Below are 22,924 nucleotides of genomic sequence, written 5' to 3' on the forward strand. Positions count from 1 at the left end.
ATAACAAAAGCTTGTAGTATTGTCCGTTTACAACTAGGAGGCAGGCTCAGAGGGGCTAGTCTGACTTCTTTAGTCGCATACATCTTGCAATTGATACCCTGCGAGTTGAATTTAGAAAACGAAATCCCTGATCTTGCATGCTTCGCTGTGGTCTGATAACGACTCCCCATTTGTTGTTAGTCCCCGCTCAAAAGTCGAGAAGGTATCCTGATCACCGGAAGTATAAAATTAACACTTCTTTCTCTCTCGCACGCACTCCCCCTCCTCTTCCCCTTTCTGACTTTGGCACTTGTTACTGTTCTATATAATTTTCGGTTTGTTTACTTTCTGACCTCTCCTTGCCTTATACACACACACTAGAACGCAAACTGTGAAAAATCAGAGACTATGCATTTTATTTGCTTACTGTATTGTGAGTGCTTAGTGGCTGAAACACAGAAGGTGCTCGGTAAATATATGTCCCTTCTACCACCTTTACAGCCAGCACCAGCCACTGGAACCTATTTCATGATGCTCTCTGAGGTTCTGAGCCTTCTGCCTCCTTCTTCCCTATTTAAGAACCCTTTTGATTACATAGGGCCACACAGATAATCCAGGATACATCTTTACTTTAAGGTCAGTTGGTATGTTACTTTCTCTCCTTGCCATGTAACATAACATACTCACAGATTCAAGGATTAGGATATCAGCTATTTTAGGAAGGAGAGGAGTGCATTATTCTGTCTGCTGCATGCCTCTAGTCCAGCTGTCCCTGAACTTCAGACTCATGTACCTAATTGCTTATCTGACTTCAACAGCTAATTGGCATCTAAAACTCAACATGTTCAAAACCAAACTGCAGATCCTCCCAACTTTATTCTGTGATGTTTCCCATCTCAGTAACTGGCACCACTATGTGCCAGTTGCCCATCGGACTTCTATCTTTCTCACCCCACTTCCAAGCTATCAGGAAATATAGTGGACTCTAACTTTCAAATATATCTTGTATGTGACCCCTTCTCATTACTTCACCTCTTCCACCCTAGTGCAACGTGTCTTCTTTTCTTATTTAGATTGTTAAGTGATGATCAAAAATGCTTTCTAAGTGGACTTCCTTGCTTCTACTCTTGCCCTATTCAGTCCACTCTCATTACAGTACTCACAGGGGGTCTTTTAAAAGCATAAGTCAGCTTGTGTCTCTCCTCTGCTGCCAGAATATCTTTTCATCATGTTTAGTATAAAATCCAAGGCTCCATCGCCTACAGAGCTTCCAGCCCCTGGCCTCTCCTGCCATCTCAGCTCCTGCTCTCTCCCCTCCCTTTAGCCACACTGGCCTCTCTGGCCTTCTACATTCCAAGCACCTCTCACTTCTGGGTCGTTCCTTTTGTGATAGGAAAGCTCTTCCCTCAGATAGCTGTCCAGGTCTCTGCTTAGAGTGGTCATACAAGACCACCTACTTAAAATAAACTTCATTAGTTTTCTATTGCCTCTGTAACAGAATACTACAATTTAGCATCTTACCACAAATTTATTAGCTTATGGTTCTGTAGATCAGAAAGCTGGTTCTGGTCTTGCCAGGAGAGCCTCAATGTATTGGCAAGGGTGGGCTATTTTCTGGAGATTCAGGGAGGAATTAGTTTCCTGTTCTTTCAGGTTGTTGGCAGAATTTAGTTCCTTGTGCCTGTAGGACTGACGTCCCCATTTTCTTACTAGGCTATAAAATGAGGGCCATTCCCAACTTCTATAGGCTGCTGTAGTCCTTGGTTGTGGCCACTTCTTCCATCCTCAAAGCAGCAGTGGTGGGTTGAGTCCCTCTCAGGCTTTGAATCTCTCCTACCTCTTCTTCCACTGTCCCTGTTATATTTCTCTGACTCACCCTTCTGCTTCCTCTTTCTCTTTTAAGAGCTCATGTGATATTATTGGATCTGCGTGTATAATCCTGGATAATCTCCCCATCTCAAGATCCTTAACCTTAATTCTGCAAAATTCCTTTTTTCATGTAATGCATCATCTTCACAGTTTCCAGGGTTTAGTTGGCCAGGTCATTGTCTTTCTGGGACCATAATTCTGCCTACCACTTGGTGCTCTCCATCTCTCTCTGTCTACTTACCCTGCTTATTTGTCTTTATAGTACTGATCAAAAACTAATGCTGCTCGTTTTACTGTTTGTCTCCCTAACTAGACATTGAATTTTATGAAGTCAGAAATTGTCCTTTTCGGTTACTTTGGTAGATTCAGCACCTACAGCACCTGGTACCGCAGTAAGTGCTCACTAAATAACTGTTAAAAGAACTTTGTGTTTACTCTGGGGTATCTTGAGTTTGAAATCCTATGAGATAGCTAAGTAGAGCTGTGCAGTAAGCAGTTGAGCATATGCATGGGAACTGATATTGTTTTGATTGGTGGGGGGCCAGGGGGAGATGTAGTGGTAAGCTTACAAATGTAGAGTCAGATATCCTGGACTAAAATTCAAAGCTGGCACTGCCCAACTGTGGACAGATCACATCAAACCTCCACGTAAAGCATGGCAGTAATAGTGTACCTATCTTTGGGATTGTTGATGGGATTAAGTGAGATTCTACACATAAAGTGCTTATAGTTCAAAGCATATAGTAAGTATTCAGTACATGTGATCATGTGTGAACAGTGAGAAGAATAGGTAAAGTGAGAAGTGAGGAATGAAGTTGACCCAGAACAGAGACAGTTGGAACACTAAGGGACAGAAAGAGGAACAGAAGGCAATACTAACAACAAAAGTTGAGAATAGCCAAAAAAGTTAAAGGAAAATCAAGACAGTATCATGCTGAGGAAGTCACAGGAAGCATAGACTGTTTCAGGAAGGAGCTCATGGTGCACAGTGTCAGATACTGCCAAAGGGTTAAACAAAATAACCCACACAAAGGAGGTATTGATGTAAAGAATAAGAATATTCAGTGGAACACTCTTACTCAAAGTTCCATTGCCAGTGAGGAAGTGAAACAGAGACTATGATTTCAATCCAGTACCTGTGCTGCTTTCTTCCTTAGCAGTAGAACGTTGGTTTTAACGGACATCCTGGGTAGAGATATGTCTCAGTCGTCCTTGCATGTTGGCAAGGTCGCTTCACTGGGTTCTAGCCAATGGGCTAGAAGCATGGTTGACATATGAGACTATTGGCAGTTCTGTCTAAAAGAAGAAAGCCCTCTGCACAGCACAGTAAACAGTCAACAAAACAAAGAGGCAGCCTATGGAGTGGGAGAAAATATTTTGCAAACCATATACTTAGATAAAGATTAATGTTCAGAATATGTAAGAAACTCATACAACTCAGTAGCAAAAAGACAAATAATCCATTAAAATGGGCAAAGGATCTGAATAGGTATTTCTCTAAAGAAGACAAAAAAATGGCCAACAGGCACATGGAAAAATGCTCAACCTCACTAATCGTCAGGGAAATGCAAATCAAAACCACAAAGAGGTATCACCTGACACCTGTTAGAATGGCTTTTACCGAAAACAAAAGATAAATGTTGTCAAGGATGTGGAGAAAAAGGACCCCCTGCGCACTGTCAGTAGGAATATGAATTGGTGCAGCCACTGTGGAAAAAAGTATAGAGGTTCCTCCAAAAATTAAAAATAGAACCACCAAAGGGTCCAGCAGCTCCCTTTCTAGGTATGTAAGGTGGTGCAGTTGTCATGGAAAAGAAGGGGGCCTACAGTTTCCCCTTCTGACTGACTGGGATACAGATACCACAGGAATTTTTTGGTCACATGCAGCTTACTCTAATATTAACTGTTGAAGTGGCAACTTTGGAATTTGCCCTAAGCTCCATGTAGTTCTTCCTGATACCAAAGTAGGTTGTCCTAACAGTGATTCACCGTCTCTGCTTTAAATGACCCACAAGGCAAACTGGAGTCCCCCTTGACCCAGCCCACTATCCCCTGCAGTGCCCCAGGCTCTGATGCAATTGCAAGATTGGAGCTAGCTTTGTTTATGTTGTCACAGAAAGTGCTAAGTGCTGGCCTTTCCATTTCCTAGCACCTGGGAGACAAGTGAACGATTCTGGGATGGTTTTGTGAAGTCAGGACTCTGTGCTGGTTGAATCAAAGCCAATAGGCCACAGTTGTTTGTCTGAACCTTAAAGTCAGTATTTAGAATACACTGAATGGAAAGCAGTGGACTTTTGGGGTAGGAAAGAGAAATATACATTACAGAAAAATACAGTGGGAGGTAATGGAAGGAAAACTCCTGTAAAATCAGGACTTGCTTTGTCTTCAAATAGTTTGGTGGTCCTGGACTGGTTTATAACCCACCTGTTTCACTCTAAGACTCTTGTACTTTTCATTGTATTACACATGCCATGAAAAAGCTTCAAAATAATCTAGGCAGATTTGGAACTATCACTGCATGGGACCTAGCCAAGGAAAAGTAAACCATCACTACTGTGACCTTGGCCTTCCAGTAGTGGTGTTAAAATGCCCCAGTTTATGTACAATTTATTCATGACTAATAGCCTATATTTTTCAATTCAGCCACTCATGTCAGAAATATTCCCTCTGGACATAGAATTATTGAATTTAAACAAATGCTTACTGGGCACCTATAATTGGTCAAACTAACAAACATTTAGGTTGATTTAGACTATGGCCTACATCTAATTAGTATTCCAGTTTAACAAACTGTGCTAACTGGTCCCTGAAGTTTCGTTAGTAAAGGTTTTCTTTGCTTCGCAAATGCTCAGTTATAATTCCATACTTAAAAAATGCACGAATTAAATCACCACTTCACACTCAAGAATGGTTCCTCCCCCAAGTTTAGAGAATTTGTATGCCCTGGTCAGTTGTTTTGGACTATTTCAGCACTTATGTCTTTTTTTCCCTTTAATGTCACAGTTATTGCCAACCAGAGTCCAGTATTCAGACATGTTTAGCCAGGATCAAGAGATATTTGTAAATACCTTTAATGAGGGAATGAGGCTTTAATTAAACAAACATGGTTTGGGATTAAAAGACTCAAGCTGTATATGAATTTGCTATTATTTGTGGTTGATTGTCTCACACCTACATGTCCTGATGATGGATGTTCCTTCATTGTGCTGGAAGTAAACATTCTACTCCTTTTTAAGTTTTATAGTCAGCAAATGAACTAAAAAAAATTATTGTAAGAGCTTTGTGATCATTGATACTTCAAGGTGAGTAGTAAGTGAGGCAGAATAAAGTGAGTAATTCACCTGCCAGAATTTCCAGTACCCTACTGTGCTACGACTTCTCTTGAAGTTTTGTGTTTTTTTTTTTCAGACTTTTTCATAGAGTACTGCATGGAAATGTCTTCTGCATTACCATTAATGGTCTAAAGTGTAGTCTTCAGGTGTCTCAATGCATTGGAATGATTGGATACTTGTTTTAAAATACTGGTATTGACTACATTCACCCTGCCCCAAACTGCACAAAATCTACTGCTTCAGTATCTAATGGGAATGCCTGGAAAACTATTTCAAATTATGTCTTTTTGTTTTCTCTCTCACCCCTTCTTCCCTTAGCCTTTCAATTACATTTGTATTTTGATATATTTTCTTTCCCTCACCTCCTACCTTACCCTATTAAGAACTTCTGATCTAAAAAAACAGAGCTCTTTGTCAGAAAAATAATGTTGATTACTTTAGAGAGAATTGTCTTACACCCAATTTTGTTGAGTTAGGGTTGATGATGTAATGTGAAAAATACCTATATTTTAAAATATTTGCACACATTCTGAGGGGTGAAAAATAAAGGTATGATGAATCAAGGTATTTCTCTTAGAGGGACATCATGTACAGAATGAATTTTGAGCAGATTTTTGAGAAAGGAGTAACAGGTAATGTTGAGGCAGAGGAAGGCATCTTGTGTATTGGCAGAGGATGAAACAGACAAATCAAGGGTGAGGAATCACAAATGTTCAGGATAGAAATAATGTTGGAAAAAAGTATTTACTTGTTATTTGCCAAGTTTCCACAAAGGACAAATTATGACAAACAGCTCCTACTTTCACTCACTCTTTCCCAAGGTCAGAGAGCTGACTGCATGAAGAGACTGGGTCTAGGATCAGTCAACCTCTCTCTCTCTCCCGCCCCTCTCTTAGCCCCGTCCTGCCACAGAGCAGGTCCTTGCCTCCTCTTCCTCAGGTGCTTCCCCTACCCTGCCTGGGACTGGCAGTCAGCTCAAAAGAAAGGCAAGGATAAACCATATTCTGTCATCTAGCTTTATCAAGGATAAGGCTGATACTTTACCTTCATCCTTTTGATTTTTCTGTAACTATTTATCATCACATTTGATCTGATCGGTTAAAAGAAAGGCATTATTATGACTTTTAAATCTCAATGCATGGAGAATTGCTTGTTTAGGTCTTCTGCCCATTTTTGGGTTGGGTTGTTTGTTTTTTTCTTATTATGTCATATGAGCTGCTTATATATTCTGGAGATCAAGCCTTTGCCTGTTTCATCATTTGCAAAAATTTTCTCCCATTCCGTAGGTTGTTGTTTTGTTTTACTTATGTGCAGAAGCTTGTAAGTTTAATTAGGTCCTGTTTGTTTATTCTTGCTTTTGTTTCTATTGCTTGGGTAGACTGCCCTAGGAGAACATCTTTGAGATGTATGTCAGATAATGTTTTGCCTGTGTCTTGACATTTATTATTATATCATCTGTTATTCCTTAATTGTTGTGTGCATGCTTGGTTAATTTCTACACTGATGAAAGCAGGGCTGGTGACTCATGCCGCATAGCCCCTCCTTCCCCAGAGTGCCTAGCACAGTACCAGACATGTTATGAAAGTTTAGTATATATTTGACAATCTAAAACAAGTCCCTTTCAGTGACTACCCCAAAAGACTGAGATGTGGGGTGCTGTGAAGTTCCAGAGACTCACCTTTAAGTCTCACACATTAGGAAAAAAGCTCTTCCTGAGAAGGAACTGTGCTCTCCGTTATCACTGTCTTAATGATTAAGAACTAAAGGCCCACAGACGCAGAGCCTGGCAGTAAGCACTTGGGGAGTTCGGAAGTCCATTTTCAAACATAGTTCACATATATTTTTCAATGAAAACGTAAACAGACAACTCGGACTTGCTTTATGCTTTGATTGCTGATAATCAGGTTCATTGGTTACTTTTGCTTGAACAGAGTCATGTATGTTGAGAAAGCCCTGCTTGTTCATCCAAAAAATAGACTTTAACATTTAGTAGCATAAAATTCAAAAGTATTGCTTTTAGGTCTACTTTTTAGATGTGCTCTGCCTTAATTTAAAAAATTGTTACTGTTTTATCTTTCTCTTATCTCTACATCTACATTATAAAAATCTTTCAGAGTAGGCACCATATATTCTTTTTTCAAACAAGTAGTGTTTATGATTTTAATTTTACTCTTATCAAAATAAAATTTATAGTCAATAGAACTACATATATTTCAGGTGTGCAATTTGATGAGTTTTGATGTACGCTTACAGCAGAAAACTATGACTGTAATCAAGATACTAAACATTTCTAACACCTCCAGAATTTCTATGTGCCTTTGTATGTCATGCCTCACTTCATTCCTTATATCATGTAATCACTGATCTATTTCCATATTATAGATAAATTTACATTTTATAGACTTTCATAAAATGTAAACACACAGTACATCTCTTTTTATTGCCTAGATTGTTTCATTCAATATAATAATTCTGTGAGTCATTCCATATTGATGCGTTTAGTAGGTGGTACCTTTTGGCTGTTGAGTATCATTCCATTAGATGGTCATACCATATTTTGTTTGTGCACTGCTGATGGACATTTGGGTTATTTCCACTTTTAGAATATTACAAAGGAAGCTGCTATGAATATTTATAAACATGTTTTCATATGGAATTGGGTTATAGATGGTGTATATTTAAATTTTTAAAAATCTGCTGAACTGTTTTCCAAAGCATTTGCACCATTTTACATTCCCACCAGCAGTTTATGGGGACACATCACCGCTAACACTTCGTATTACCAGTCTTCCTAATTCTATTTCCAAAGGTTTTTAGTGGTATATCATTGTTTTAAATTTTTCTCTTAGTGTTAAATGATGATGAACATTTTTTCCTATGTGCTTATTATCCAGTTGTGTATCTTCTTTTGTGAAATTTCTGTTAGATCTCTTCCCCTTAAGCTGGAAAGTTGTTAGAGTTCTTTATATATTCTAGATTTGAGTCCTTTACCTGATGTAATTTTTAAATATGTACGTTTAGCTTCTTCAGGGGGAATTTTAGATCACTGAGAGTGTGTTGTATTTTTCTGGTTCTTTGTATGTTGAGTAATTTTGGATTCCATTATGAACATTCTGAAAGTTGTGTTGTATAAACTCTGAGTTCCATTATATTCCTCTGAGAAATTTTGTTGATGTTTTCTCTTTTTAACCATTAATTAATCAGGCACGACAGAAGCTATAACTCTTTTATTGCTTTTTGTGGGTAGTAATCTAAATCTTAGTTAAATTATTTAAGCCTTTGTTATATTGCTTTGACTGTGTCCTACACATGCATGGTTAAGGTGTCATCTGAACCTTTTTTTTAGTTTTCGTATGTAGAATTCGGGGATTTATTCCTCCAGCTTTCTCCTTCTAGGATTCTCTTCTCACTCTCCAGTGGTGGATATTGCTATCCAAACTTTCTCCTTGGTTCTTCCTGCAAGAAAGATGACGGGACTTCTCTTTAACTGCAGCCCAGCTTTGGGGCAAAGCCATAGGAAAACACAAAATACAGCCCCATGCTTGTTGTTGCTCCAAATTTCTACTTCCTTCCATAGTCTGCCTGCTTTTGTTCACCCTTCAAAGTCCTCAGGTTTGTATTTTTTCCCCAGCAACTATAGTTGTTAAGAGTGGGAGGATTGGTCTGTAAGGGCCATACCTCCAAACCAGAAGTGGAAATCCACCATATCTTCTATTATCTCTTTTATTTCTTGCTCCAGTCTCTTTAGAGCCAGAGTAGGGGGTTAGCAATCAGGTCACCATTTTTCTTTCTGTTTCTTCATGAATGTACATAACTAAGACAAATGAGACACATACAGGAGACAAACAGAAGTTGGGAGGTTGGGGATGTGGTTGGGGGAGAGATCAGAAGTATCAAAGTTTTCCTAAACATCACAGAATAATTATTTTGGGTCTTAAGTGGGTTGCCAATTTATGGACTATATCCGATTTTTTTTTTCTTGGTTTGTTTATAATACCTACCGTTGTTGAGTATCTACTGTGAGTCAGGTGTTGTGCTTGGTGCTTTACATATATTATTTTGATCCATTTGTCTACAACAACTGAAGATTTTTTTCAACTCTATTTCCTTATGTTAGAGAATGGGTCTCAGAAAGGTTAAATACGTTGTTCAATGTCACATACTTTAGAAGTAGTAGTGCTGAGGACACAAATCCTTTTCTTTCTGTCACCAAAGCCCTGTCCCTTCCCCCCATGACCCTACTTCTCAAGCTCGAATCTATTCTAGTGTCTTTGCCTCTCTATATCATTTTGACATGGCGTCATTTTCTTTTGTTGATTTAGGGGGCTGTTGATCCCCCCAAAGGGGTTACCATCTGTGCAACATATGTCCAGATCTAAACAAAAATTGGGGACTAAAATACAATTCTTCATTTGTATTACAAAGGGAAAGCCAGTCTCATTTCCCTTTTTAATCAACACAAGTCTTCAATAAATGCTTGTTGAAATGAATTGAGTCCTTGGGAAAGTGTTTAGGGAGATCAAGTGAATCACTGAAGTAACCATGACAGTTGAAAATCATACACAACTTAAGATCTATTAGCACGTTCACTTGTACCTTAACACATACATTGTAACAACTTGAAACTAATTAGCAGCTTGTTCTCTCTCTTGTATGATCAATGGTTCGCTTTTCACTTACAAGTTTTTTTTCTTGCTCAGCTTCCCGAAAGGAAAGAGATGAGGACTAATGGATAAACATACCAAAATCAGGGAAGTTTTATGCATTCTAAAGAATTTTCTTAACATTTCTTAACATCGTTTGGAGTTAAAAACATAGGGGTTTATGTCCATGAATTCTTTTTCAAGATCTAACCCTGATGTTGAAATATGGCCTCTGTACCCCTACTTACTGACATGAGAACAGAGTTTTGGATGAAGTAGAAAAGCCAGCTTTATTTCTTTGCCAGGCAAAGGAGGCCATAGGGAGCTAATGCCTCTAAAACTGTGAGCTTGCTGGGGAGAGAAGGCAGAGGATTTTATAGTCAAAGTTCAAGAGTTCAAAGGGCAGAGCTAGTTTCCTTAGAGATTGCATTCAGGGTAACAAATTGTTGCAGAGCTATTGTTGTTTTGCAGATGCGGCAATCCCTTTCCCTCTACTGGATATGAAGTTCACCTCCGGCTTTGGAACTCCTTTAATACTCTTGTACCTAGAACAAAGGATACATAGGAACAGGGTCTGTGGAAAAGAGCTATAGAGAAGAATTTGTGCAGTTTAAAGTCAGGCTGATAAATCTTTTTAGCCTTTTAAGCAGGCAGAGGCCTGGGACCTCCTGTTGCAGTTTGAGACCTGCACTTTAAACAGCAGGATACAAAGAAACCACAAAGGGCCAAAAATAACTACAGACATTAACAGCTGGGACAAGTTAAAAACAACAAGATGCATGAAACACCCAACTGCTGTTTCTGAGGTGTCAATGTCAAGAGCAGGGCACTGGGGGCAAAGGTAAGGCACTGAGCAGGATCCCTGCATGCAGCCCCACGAGGGGGTTGGGTGGACCACCCAAGCCTCCCTTCTCTGCAGCCCAATCCTGGTCAGTAAGAGCATGAGGAAAACCCTTTAAACCATTATACAATTAAGTGGTTACAAACACCATTACAGATATCAGATGGTCACCTATGACAATAGGGTCCTGGTTGGTTACACTAAAATTATCATTCTGTCGAGTCTGTGGACTTGGTTATTTCTGAAAAGGCTAGGGTTTTTTCTCCCTATGACTCATTCAGTGTTCATTTAGTAAATATTTACTGAGCACCTTATATGTTCCAGACACTGTTCTGAGCGCTGGAGCTAAGGCAGTAAAGAAAATAAACATCATTGCCCACATGAGCTTACCTTCTAGTCAGGGAGACAGACAATAAACTAATACATTAATAAAATACTGAACAAAAAAGTAAAATATATACCATGTCAATGATTGTAAGGCCTATGGAGAAAAATAAGTCAGAGAAAGGAGATAGACAATGCTATTTAATTAAGATGGTCATGAAGGCACCACATGGTAGATAATCTCTGAGTCAAGGCCTGAAGGAGATGAGGGATCAGGCTATGGGGTATCTGAATAAAAACACTCCAGAGGGCTTGGGAGTCATCCGCAGCTTGTCATCTCTCTCACATTACTAATGGTTTGAGGGCCCTGAGCAGGGAGGCACTGAGGAAGGAGCTGCCTGGCACATTCAAGGCCCAGCATGTAGGCTGGTGGGGCCAGCACACGCCAGCAAGGGGGTGGGGGCAGGTGGAGTGAGATTGCTGTATCACGTAGAGCACTTGTTCTGAGTAAGACCCAGGGGTGGAGGGTAGGTTTGAGCAGAGGAGGGAAGTGATCTGACTTTTATTTTATCAGGATTTGTCTGAACAGAGTAGGACACCCAGATCAGAGGGGAGAACAAACAAACACTAGAGACAATTAAAATAATTCAGAGGTAGGATCCTGAAAGATTGGACCAGGGTAGTGACAGGGGAAAAGCTGAGAAGTGGTCACACTATGGATATGTTTTACAGGGACAGCTGAAAGATTTTGCTGAGAGGAATGAGAAAAAGAGAAGTCAGAGATGCATCCAAAATTGTGGTCTGAGCACCAGAAACAATATAATTGTCATTAAGTGAGATAGGAAAGGCCTTGAGAAGAGTATATTATGAAAGAATAAGAGTATAGTTTTTACATGTAAAGCGTAAAATGTCCATCAGATACCCAAGTAGTAGGCAGTTGAACAGAAGAATCCAGAGTTGGGCTAGAGATGGAATTGTGAGAGTTTTCAGAATGTAAATAATATTTAATACCATGAGTATGGTTAAGATTGCCATTGATTTCTGGACTGCTGTAAAATTAAGAGATCCAGGAGGTGAGGAAGGGCACTAAGAAAGTATGGCCAGTGAAGTAGGAGGCAGATGAGGAGAAGAGAGTGTCCTGAAAACCAAATTAAAGAAGTGGGCAATCAATAGGTCAAATATGGTGACGAACAACAGTATGGAGGTTGCTGAAGATCATGATCACATTAAAACGGTTCAGTTAGAGTGAAGGAACCAAAAGACCGAGTGTGAAATATTTTAGAGATAATTAGAAGAGTGCAACTGTAGCTGGTGAGTATAAAAAATGCTTTCCAGGAATTTTCCTCTTAAAGAGAGGCAGAGAAATAGCAGGTAGCTAGAGGCAGCTGGAGGGGCAAGAGAATTTTTATTTATGTAGTAAGATGGGAGAAATTACAACATATTTGTATGCTGCTGGAAATAATCCCACAAAGAGGGAGAAGTGATGGTGCAGGAGTGAGTGAGGAAAATTACTGACAAAAGGAGCAAGAAGGGATGGAGTCTGGTGCACAGGTGGAGGAGCTGGCCTTGGATAAGAGGATGGACAGTTCACCCAGAACAGAGGGGAGGGAAGTCTGAGTGTCTTGGCAGCAATACAGGTGCATGGGGAATTTTCCTTCTAATTGCCAGCACTTTCAGTTGTTAAAAGGAAGATTAAGCAATTTAAAACCATGTTGGCACATAATATAAAGGCATAGTAAATATTATTGATTTTACTGGGAGAAATCAAAGCTGAAAGGAGTTGGCTTCTCAGGTCTTTCATTTTTCAAGATGAGGAAACCATGGGCAAGAAATTAACAGCTAGTTGCTGCCAGATTTATTGCATCTCATAATCCTGTTCTTAGCTCACTACATTCTGTTAGTTGGTTATTTTAAAAGTTACCATCTCCATTGGTAAAGATACTTTAAATGGAGTATCTGTCTGTGAAAAAAAAATGTATTTCAATAAACAGTACGTATACCAAGTAAGATATAATAACAGGAAATCATAAATTGCAGTCTTCCATTATTATTTTATCCAACCATCACAACAACCATGAGTTATGCATTATTGTTAACAATTTTGCAGTTAAGAAAATTGAGATCTCAAAGTACTTAAGTAACTTGGCTAAGATTATACAGCCATTGGTGGCAGAACCAGATCTGAAATCCAGCTTTTCTGACTAAAATCCAATATATTCTCTAATATATTTTGTTATTTCTAATAATGAAATCTCTAATCATGCTCCCGAGTTATCCAAAAGCTTCAGTTATTATTTTCAATACCTTGTTTTAAGGTCAGAAAACATGTAAGTCAAATGCAGTTAAAAATGAATGTTTTAACATGTTAGGGAGTAAATTTCCGTTGTCTGAAGGTATCACTCATCCAGAACTACCTTTTTCCCAATGATAGACAAGATGTCCAAACACAAAAGAGAACTGATGATTAGAAGGCAACAGATGAAAATAAAACTTTTTTGGGGTGAATTCAACTTAAAACTCAAACAAGCTAGTTTAAGAGTCACTGATCCTCTGAGGTATGGAAACATTTTTAAATATTTCTTAGACCTTGAGATATCACTGGTGGAAAGAAAAGCTGGTAATTTGAGAGACGTGATTTAAGAGAAGATCCTGACTCATGGAACTTGCCACCCACCCAATAAGCCAAAAAATCCAAATATTTTAGAATCAAAATTTTTGCATTAGTTTTGTTCTTGATACTCATGAACCAACTAATGTGAGCAAAAGCTATACTGAAGCTAGTTTTCTCAGGACAGCAGAAGTAGAAAGTTGATTGGATAACATTGCCTGCTTCCTCTCAGTTAACCTTGGGACACAAGCTATTATCCTCAGGTCAGTTTATCTCAATCTGGGCGCTAGACTCTTCCTCTGAATCTCTTCATACAATTTTTGTTGTCTCCTGGGTCAATCCGTTATCTCTCTGATTGAGACTGAGGTTTTGCCATCTCATTGGTAGGAATGCGTCTCTTATCTGCTTTCTTGTCTTGGGCTTCTAGCAACTTTTCACTGTGGTGAAATTTTTTTTTCAAGAAGTAATAACAATAATGACAATTTATGGAGTGTATACCAGATGGTAGTCATTGTGCAAAACACTTTAAAAAATGTTTGTACTCGTTTTACTCTGCCGATGACCTTCTATAAGTACTATTTTCATCCCATTTATTACACATATGAGTAATCTGAGGTTTAAAGACATAGAGTAATTTGCCCAGGGCCCTACAGCTAGTAAACCCTTTTTGTGTAACACTGGGCACTGTTTCATGGTAGGAGGACCTAGGGAAAGTCTTGAAACTGTCTCTGTTTTTGTGAGAGAGGCCTCAGGGAGACAGGTGGAAAGTGAGAGGTAACAAGTCGACAGTACAGTCTTTTTAGTAGATGAACGTCTCTTTCTAGCTGGAAATCTCTGTAGTCCTCAGAAGGAGAATTGTTATGGGGCCACCAACTGGTCTGAGTTTTCCTTGTATGGCCCCATTTACAAGCTGAGAATCACTGTTGTAATTGAGTGGGTACTTCAATCTGGTGTTGGTATTATAGTCAGTGCCTTCATGGAAATGAAGGCTAGATGAGAGAAGTCAAGAGCCAAAGTGATTTGGGTTCCATTATCATGTTACATAGTTTGCTTTCCTATCTCCTGAAAGTATCCAGTTAATTTGCAGGGACGTGAGCAGCAACATCCTGCTGTTTTTCTGTTTCAAATTGAAAACATTGGGTTGGTTTCCCTAACTCTGCATGTCCCTGCTCGCTCAGACTGGGATCCACTGAGCCTTGCCCTTGGTTCCCATTCAGATGTACTGTTTCTGGCCTCCTTTGTCCTTTCTTATTTCTTGGCACTGCAACCCTGTCTTACATTTGCTTACCACATCTCCGAGTTTTTTCCAAGGGATCCCTATCTTACAAGGATTTTCTGGTTGGTTTGCCTATGCGGGTGCATCTCAACCCTTAATCACTTCACTTTGGCCTGCCTTCCCATCTGTCCAGGGCCGTAGTGGGTGGGTCTGATTTCAGCATTTGTCTACTTTTTCTTCCTCTACTCTCTTGTTTTGAATACAGGGTCATGTTTCGTTTCTGCAGCCTGATCATTCATTCATTCCCTCTTCACTTATTTAAATTAACAAATGCTTGTTGACTGCTTTCAAGGTGCCGGGTCTTCTGTTACCTCCTAGGCATGTATTAGTGAATAAAAAAGGTAAGATTCTTTCTAGCATTGAGGAATTCCTTTATTGGCGTTTCTTCCTAAAAATCCCTGACTTCCATAGAATTTCAATCAGGTAGCATCTAAGTGAAAAATATATCGTGGTGCATTTCAAGCTTTAATAGAGAATCTTAAGGAATCAAAATTTCCTTACAAGCTAGTTTTTATAAAAAGTCAACTAAATAGAAAAGTCAACTAAATAGGAATTAAAGGGAGAGGTTAAAGCTAGTTAAATAAATGCATTTTTAAGTCTATTATATTATTTTTTTCAGGTCTAAATATGACGAAAGTTGCAAATTTTCATAATTGCTTTGCATAGAGTACAAAACTGAGGAAACTGTTTCAATCCAACTTCTACCACCATCCAGTGGTTATTCCATGTCACATAATTTAAGATGTTTTCTTGTTTTTTTTTTTCTTATTTTTGGAGAGGGGTTATTTTTCATATGGCTGAAAACATAATCACGTCTGCCTTTTTTCATTCGCTAGGGAGATAAATTATGTATATGCTGAGGATAATTTAAAAAATTCACAGTTCCCCTTTCCCTCAATCACAGTCATTGTTGGAATACCTGCCATTGTAGGTGTATGACAGTGTCTTCCTGGACACAGCAATCAAGAGAGAGCATTAATGTGTTAGGGGCTTTTTTAGGAATTAAACATCTCTAGTTCAGACTGTGAAGTTGAAGTAAATAGACTACCTGGAAATCGATAGCATATGCATGATTTTTTTTTTTTTGTAAAATGTGTGATGTTTAGGATCCAGAGAATATAAGCAAAAGCCCTGTAGTTGTGCTTCTGAAAAGTGAGAAAAAGCAAATAGGAGACCATTTGGAGATAGAACACACAAACCCATCACCAAAACTAAGCAGCTGTAGCACCTTTTTTTTTTCAAGAACATATTAACGAGGAAAAAATCTTAAATACTTTGTTGTTAAAACATGCACAGACATGCATGCATGTGCACACACACACTAAAAAGTTAGTGCCGCTTGGGTAAATAATAATTTGATTTTTAAAAGACCCCTAGTCATGGCACTGTGCAATTACGATTTTAATAAGTAACTACAAACTTTAATTAACTAGCTGTAAAATGCAGACTGTCCTACATAAGCATTATTTGTTAAATACAACTTCAGAATGAAACTAGCCAACTTAATTCTAGTAATAAAGTTAATACATAAGAGATTCATTGAGTGTTGTCTTTTTCTACATTTTATTAATGGTTTGTGTAAAACTCAGCCACATAAAATGTAGAACTGCTTCAAAGTTACAGGCTATACCTCTAATTGAATCAAGAGAAAACAAAATATCTACAAAAGGCACAAACTCTGGGAAACAATATGCACAATTTAAATATGGTTTCTTGGTGTGTGTTTTGGTCTTATATTTTCTTCTTTATGTTCACCCTGACTTCTGTTTATTTTAGAAGTCCAGAATTTATACTCTGGGGATAGTATTCATAGAGTGGTGAATCTGAATTTAATGACTTAATACTTAAGAAATTTTTTTTCTTTAGAATGTAATCTATGTATTAATACTTTGGCATAACTCATTATAATGCCACATTTAGTATGGTGCCAAGAATACAGTAGGTATTCAATAAATACCTGTGAAATGCAAACTGATCTTGTCACCATCCAAATGATGATTGTCCTATGTTTCCTCCCCCTTTGCACATCTATGAAATGAAGCCTATCCTTATTGTATCTACGATGCCCTATAGGATACTCAAAACTCAGTGCATCCAAAGAGAAATTCATCCTCTTTCACCCATTCATCTGTGGTTCATGTCATCAACATCTGTCTAATCATGCAAGTCAGAAACCGTGAAGTTGTCCTGTTTTGCTCTTTTTCAGCAACTCCTGTCCATCCGTATCTGTCGAATCTGGCACTGCTTTTCCACATTCATGGCCATTGCCTTAGTTTAGTGCACCATATCTTTATCTGCCACAGCATGCTCCTAAATGGTCTCCTTGACTTTCTCCCCCACTCCCCGCCCATTCCCAGTCATTCTGTACCTTGTTCTAGAGTTATTTTCCTAAAATATGATTTTCATCCCTTCCCATTTGGAAATTTTCTCAAGTATCAGATGGAGCCTAAACTCTTTAGCATAACAGTTGAGAAACTCCACCATCTCCAGTATTCTGTCTGTTTCACTCCCATATGTAGCCACTTTCTCTGACACTTCCTTCAAGCTCACTGAAATTCTTGAAGTCCCAGAAACATGCTATAAACTCTATGCATCTATTCTTTTGCTTATAATATTTTCTCTGCCTGGTGAATTGCTGTATTTTTTTTCAAGCCTAGGTTTAAAAGTTACCTTCTCTGAAGATTTTTCTTCTCCACCGAAATAGGGATAAATGTTCTAGGTTATCTGCGTTTTAAATTATTACTCGAAATCCTATACTGTTATTTGTTTAGATGTCTGTATCACCTACTAGATAGTAAATGTGGCTCTAAAGAGGCTTTGCGTAATTCCCACTTCGAGGTATTTGTGCCCTGGTGGCCTCAACTTAATGCCTCACTTCTAATGAATGAAGTGCGGCACATGTAATAGGATGACCCTTCTGAGGTTTGGTGATCCAGAGCTGTGGTTTCTGTCTGAGGTGCTGAGCCTGTCTTGCTGTCTCTCTTGCTTGCTCTGAGGAAAGCCAGCTGCCATGTTGTGAGTTGCCCTACGGAGAAGCCCTTGTGACGTGGAACTGAGCATGGCCCCTGGCATTCAGTCAGTGAGGAAGTGGGTCAGTGAGGCCAATAGCCTGTGAGGAACTGGATCCTGTCAACAACCATGTGAGGGAGCTTGAAGGAAAATTCTTTACCAGTGGTAAAAAAAAAACAGTGCACTCTCTTTGTTATCAAGGAATCCACTGCATCACACTGTCCTTTGAGAATGATTTTTTGAGGTCTCCTATCATGTGCTAACCAGGCACTAAGCCAGATGTAATTCAAAAAATCGAAGTCCTTTCTTCTTCTTCGTGTCTTTCTCTCCAGAGCTACTTCCTGTCTGCTTATGGGCATGCTCAGGTCTCCCCTGTCGTATATAAATAAAAATGAAAACCCCCAAAACCCTGTCCTCAATACTGATACTTTTTAAAACTGCTATCCTCTCTCTTTTCGGTGCATGATGGGTCCTTAGAACAAAAAAAAAAGCCAGTACTACTTGGACACAGTAATAAAGGGAATAGTACACGAGGAGGGGCCAGAGGAGAAGACTTAGTAAAATTCATACAGAGCATGACAAGTCACGAAACAAAACTTGGTTTTATACCAAGTGTGATGGGAAGGCAGCGTCATCAGTGGTAACTAAACAGCAGTTTTATCCATTAGGCGCTACGGCCTTAGTGTCTAGACTAGTATATAAGCTTGTCAATAGCTTTTTTAAGATCTGGGAAAAAAATTCATAAAATACTTAAAAGCCTTTCAAAAATTTTTAAAGAAGCTATATTTAACATGTCGCATGGGTATATCTTTATACGTTTGAAATGATATGGGTCTACGGCCATACCACCCTGAACGTGCCCGATCTTGTCTGAAATGATATGGGGTGGTAGGCCCTAAACGCTAGAAACTAAGAAGGTCTCACCATAGCCATGGACCTGCTTGCAAACATCTAAAAACAGCAAAGTGTCTCAGGGGACGAGAATGAATCAAAAGATGAATAATATCTATGTATATTACTATCTGTAAATAATACCCTGTGGTTCTCTAAGATAGTAAAAATGCATGCATATATATAATATTGGATATTAAATATCAGACATTATATATATTTCAAGCAGCTGTTTTTTAATTTCTATACAAGATGTATAGAATCAAGACTTCAGCTCTACTATATATGTCACTAGTATATAATCCTGCCCCTTGAGTAAGGATCAACTTTATTTTCAATGTCATAACAAGATGTACCTGGCAGTTCCTAAAACTAGACCCAGCAAATATTTACTTGATATTTTCCTTGACAACTGTCTGAGAATTTATTTTCTAGCTGACTAGCAGACTCGGCTACTTTTCCCTTTGTTAATTTTTATACCATGTTGATTAGATACACACAAAAACACACACTCATATGCACAAACACACACAAACATACATATAAACACACAATTATAAAGATCAGGCATCTCACATCTCCACGGAAAATTAAAGTGAGATTTTTGCTTTTTCTTTATGTTCCAACATAACCTGGAACCCTGCCAGCCACACCAGAATTGGATACCATCTGTGAAATTAATTTAAATTTCACTAAGTTTAATTTTCTTGCCTCTAAATCAGCCATGGCATCCTTCCAAATTTATTTTTCTAAGTTTAGACTTTAATTTTACTCTGAGATCCTTCTCCTGAGTGTATTTTGATCCCTTTCACTAGGGAACCGTACATTTTACCATTAACCATTTATATTTCCTATCTTCCCGATATTTGAGTTAGTAGTTTGTGTCTATGACTAAGCCTTAATATAGTTAAGAAGGAATAATGTTTTTCAGCTCAGCAAAGAATCAAGGAAATAATTCCCAAGTCATTAAAAAAAATAACTTCAGTTGCTGTTTTTTACATATGTTCACCCTGATTTGGAAGTTGTACATGGCAGGGAAGATGATGAAGGGTGAGGATAAAACCCAAAGCAGCCTTTCTTAGTCTTTTTACCCTAGAAGAACCTTTTACATAATTTTTGGGTCTCAGAGAATCCCTGCATAAAATTATTATATTTACAGCTCTCAGTACATTAGTGGGATCAGTAAGTTGTACATATAGTAATCCAGTAATAACCTTCAATGCTTTTTTGAGTGTAGAAAGATATCTTTCTGTAGATCACTTTATTTGGTCAACTTCTGAGATACTCTTTTTGTATGATTCTCCCTTCTCACACTCTAATAATAGTCAGTAGTGAAGGTGCAGTAAACATCAGTTCTTTTGATTTTTAAATTCTTGCTTGATTTTTTTAAAACCTCATCCAGGTAAGCTTAAAAGTCATCACTACTTTCTACCACACAGTTGCTTAGGAGCTACTGTATATGGCAGATGACATGTCTAAGAGTTTTACTCCCTACTTAAAACTAAAATTATCTTTGTAGCCAAACTTTCTTTAAAAAATCTGGTAGTTAAGCTCAGCTTACTTTTTTTTTTTTTAAATTGAAGTATAATCAGTTATGGTGTGTCAGTTTCTGGTATACAGCATAATGTCTCAGTCATACATATACATACACATACTCATTTTCATACTGTTTGTCATTAAAAGTATTAGAAGAGATTGAATATAGTTCCCTGTGCTATACAGAAGAAATTTGTTTATCTATTTTTATATATAGTAGTTCATATTTGCAAATCTCAAACTCCCAAATTTATCCCTTCCCACCCCCTTTCCCCTGTAACCATAAGATTGTTAACTGAGTCTCAGAGTCTGTTTCTGTTTTGTAGATGAGTTCATTAGTATCTTCTTTTTTCTTTTTTTAGATTCCATATATGAGTGATATTATATGGTATTTTTCTTTCTCTTTCGGGCTTATTTCACTTAGAATGACAATCTCCAGTTCCATCCATGTTGCTGCAAATGGCATTATTTTATTCTTTTTAATGACTGAGTAGTATTCCATTGTATAAATATACCACAGCTTCTTTATCCAGTCATCTTTCAGTTGACATTTAGGTTGTTTCTATGTCTTAGCTATTGTATATAGTTTTACCTTTTTGAAATTATTTTTTTCTTTCGTTTTAATGATTTTTTTAGAAAACACATAAGGCAGAGATAATAAATTTCAATTAAATAACTGACTTAAGCCAGAAGAAGAGTTTAATTTGTCTAAAGATAGACTTGGTAGATGTAATTTAAATAAAAAATCTAAGTAGATTTTAAAGCATGTTATTTATATATGAAAAGTATTGACAGATATTATTAATACATTGGTTTATTATACTGATAGTGAAGCCTTTTCAACTTCTGATAATTGTGTATGTCCTAGCATTTTACTCACTTGAATATTACATGCTGGCATTATTAGGTTCTTAACAATTGTATTACTTGTACTTTTCTGAGCAGGATGTACTATTACTAAATAACTTGGCTTCCTTTTCACTGGAAAAAAATTATCTGTATAAATTGATATATAGATATATGTATGTATGTATATCTATGTACCTATAACAAAAGCATTGGCATTTCATTGTAGTGCCAAACTCTGTGTGTGTGTGTGTGTGTGTGTGTATGTGTATGTGTTTCACTAGTGCAGTGAAATGACTCTGAAAATTTTAAATCTTCATCAGCAGATGTATTGAACTTGTTTATAAGTGTAAAATGACACTTTGGAAATGGGTAACTGACTGACTGACTGGTAATGAGGATCCTATCCCTCACAGATAGCCCCCAACCCAAAGTAGTGCCCCAACTGTTAACATGATGAGCTAGGATGTTGAGCTGGATCGGGACATGTACTGGCCAGGGCAATAGATCAGGACTGGAAGTGTACCAAGAAATAACGAAGATCAAGACAATGGAATTGGATGGTTATTACTAAGTTGCATTGAATATCTTTGATAAAGAAGACTTCATGTTACACAGAAAAAGCTGAAGATTAAGCTCAAGATTTGACACAGTGGCTGACTCCAAAGATGAGTGAATATTCAAATGAGGCAGACCTACCATGTCCAAGTCAAGACAATTTGGGAAAACCTGGAACTCTGATGCATGGGATGGGGACTTTTGGCCTGAAGATTTGATTTCCCAGACTTATCTGGTATGCTGGCCTTGAAGAAGTTGCCCCCTCCCCCTCATAAGAGCTAGCACCTGCCTCCCCCAACTCCCACCAAACTGGAAGACTAGATAACAGGTTTTCCAGCTCAGAAGCTGCTCCCACTGCTTTCCAGACCCATAACCAGGGTTAAGTAGCAGCATAACCCAGGGAGGGATGAATTGCATCTGATAAGGGACAACAGAGTTACACTCCATTGGAGCTATAAGACCAGCCGTCATGGACCAGCAGGGGCTGGGTGGACCCTCTCGGTTTTTTCTTGTTATTTTTAGTTTTTTTAAAAAAAATAAAACTAGGAACATTTTTTAATGAATTGCAAACTAAATTACAAATAATATTAATAACAAGAACACTGAAGGACAAAAGGTAGGAGTAGAGAGACAAAATGATAAACAGAAAAAGAAATACTTAAAAAAAATTTTGCATCACAAACCCCCAAGGTGTGCATGGCAACAAATCTACCTACTCCCACTTAGAAAACTACTGTAACCTGAACTATAAATATAGTTGTTCATCCTTCTTGTAAAGAATTTTTTTTCCCCAGTGCCCCAACTCAGTAACAGCCCTGAGTGTGTGCTGGTGGCTGAGAGTGCTTGAACAAGTCCAAACACAAGATTGGTTATTGGGAGTTTATTGACTTGGGGGCACTTGTTTGGGGTACAGGATTTAGCAACTTGACACAGGCCCCAGGGGATGGTGTAAACTTGTGGCTAGGATGGCCCCTATGGCCTGAGTAGGGCAATGGCCCATACTGAGTGAGGTTGAAATACTTAACATTGCCTAGTAAAATACACCAGAGAAAGGAATTGAAGGTCTGAGTGAGGTGGGCACTCTGGAATGGGTACATTATGTGAGGCAAGAAGAATCTCCAGAGGATTTTGTTCCATAGGAGGGTCCCTAGAGCAAACGTTCATCTAGGCCAGCAGGAATTCGCTGGTGAGAGGGACATCGGCATCAGCAGG

Source organism: Camelus ferus, chromosome 25 (genome assembly GCF_009834535.1).
Source record: "Camelus ferus isolate YT-003-E chromosome 25, BCGSAC_Cfer_1.0, whole genome shotgun sequence".
NCBI classification, from domain to species: Eukaryota; Metazoa; Chordata; class Mammalia; order Artiodactyla; family Camelidae; genus Camelus; species Camelus ferus.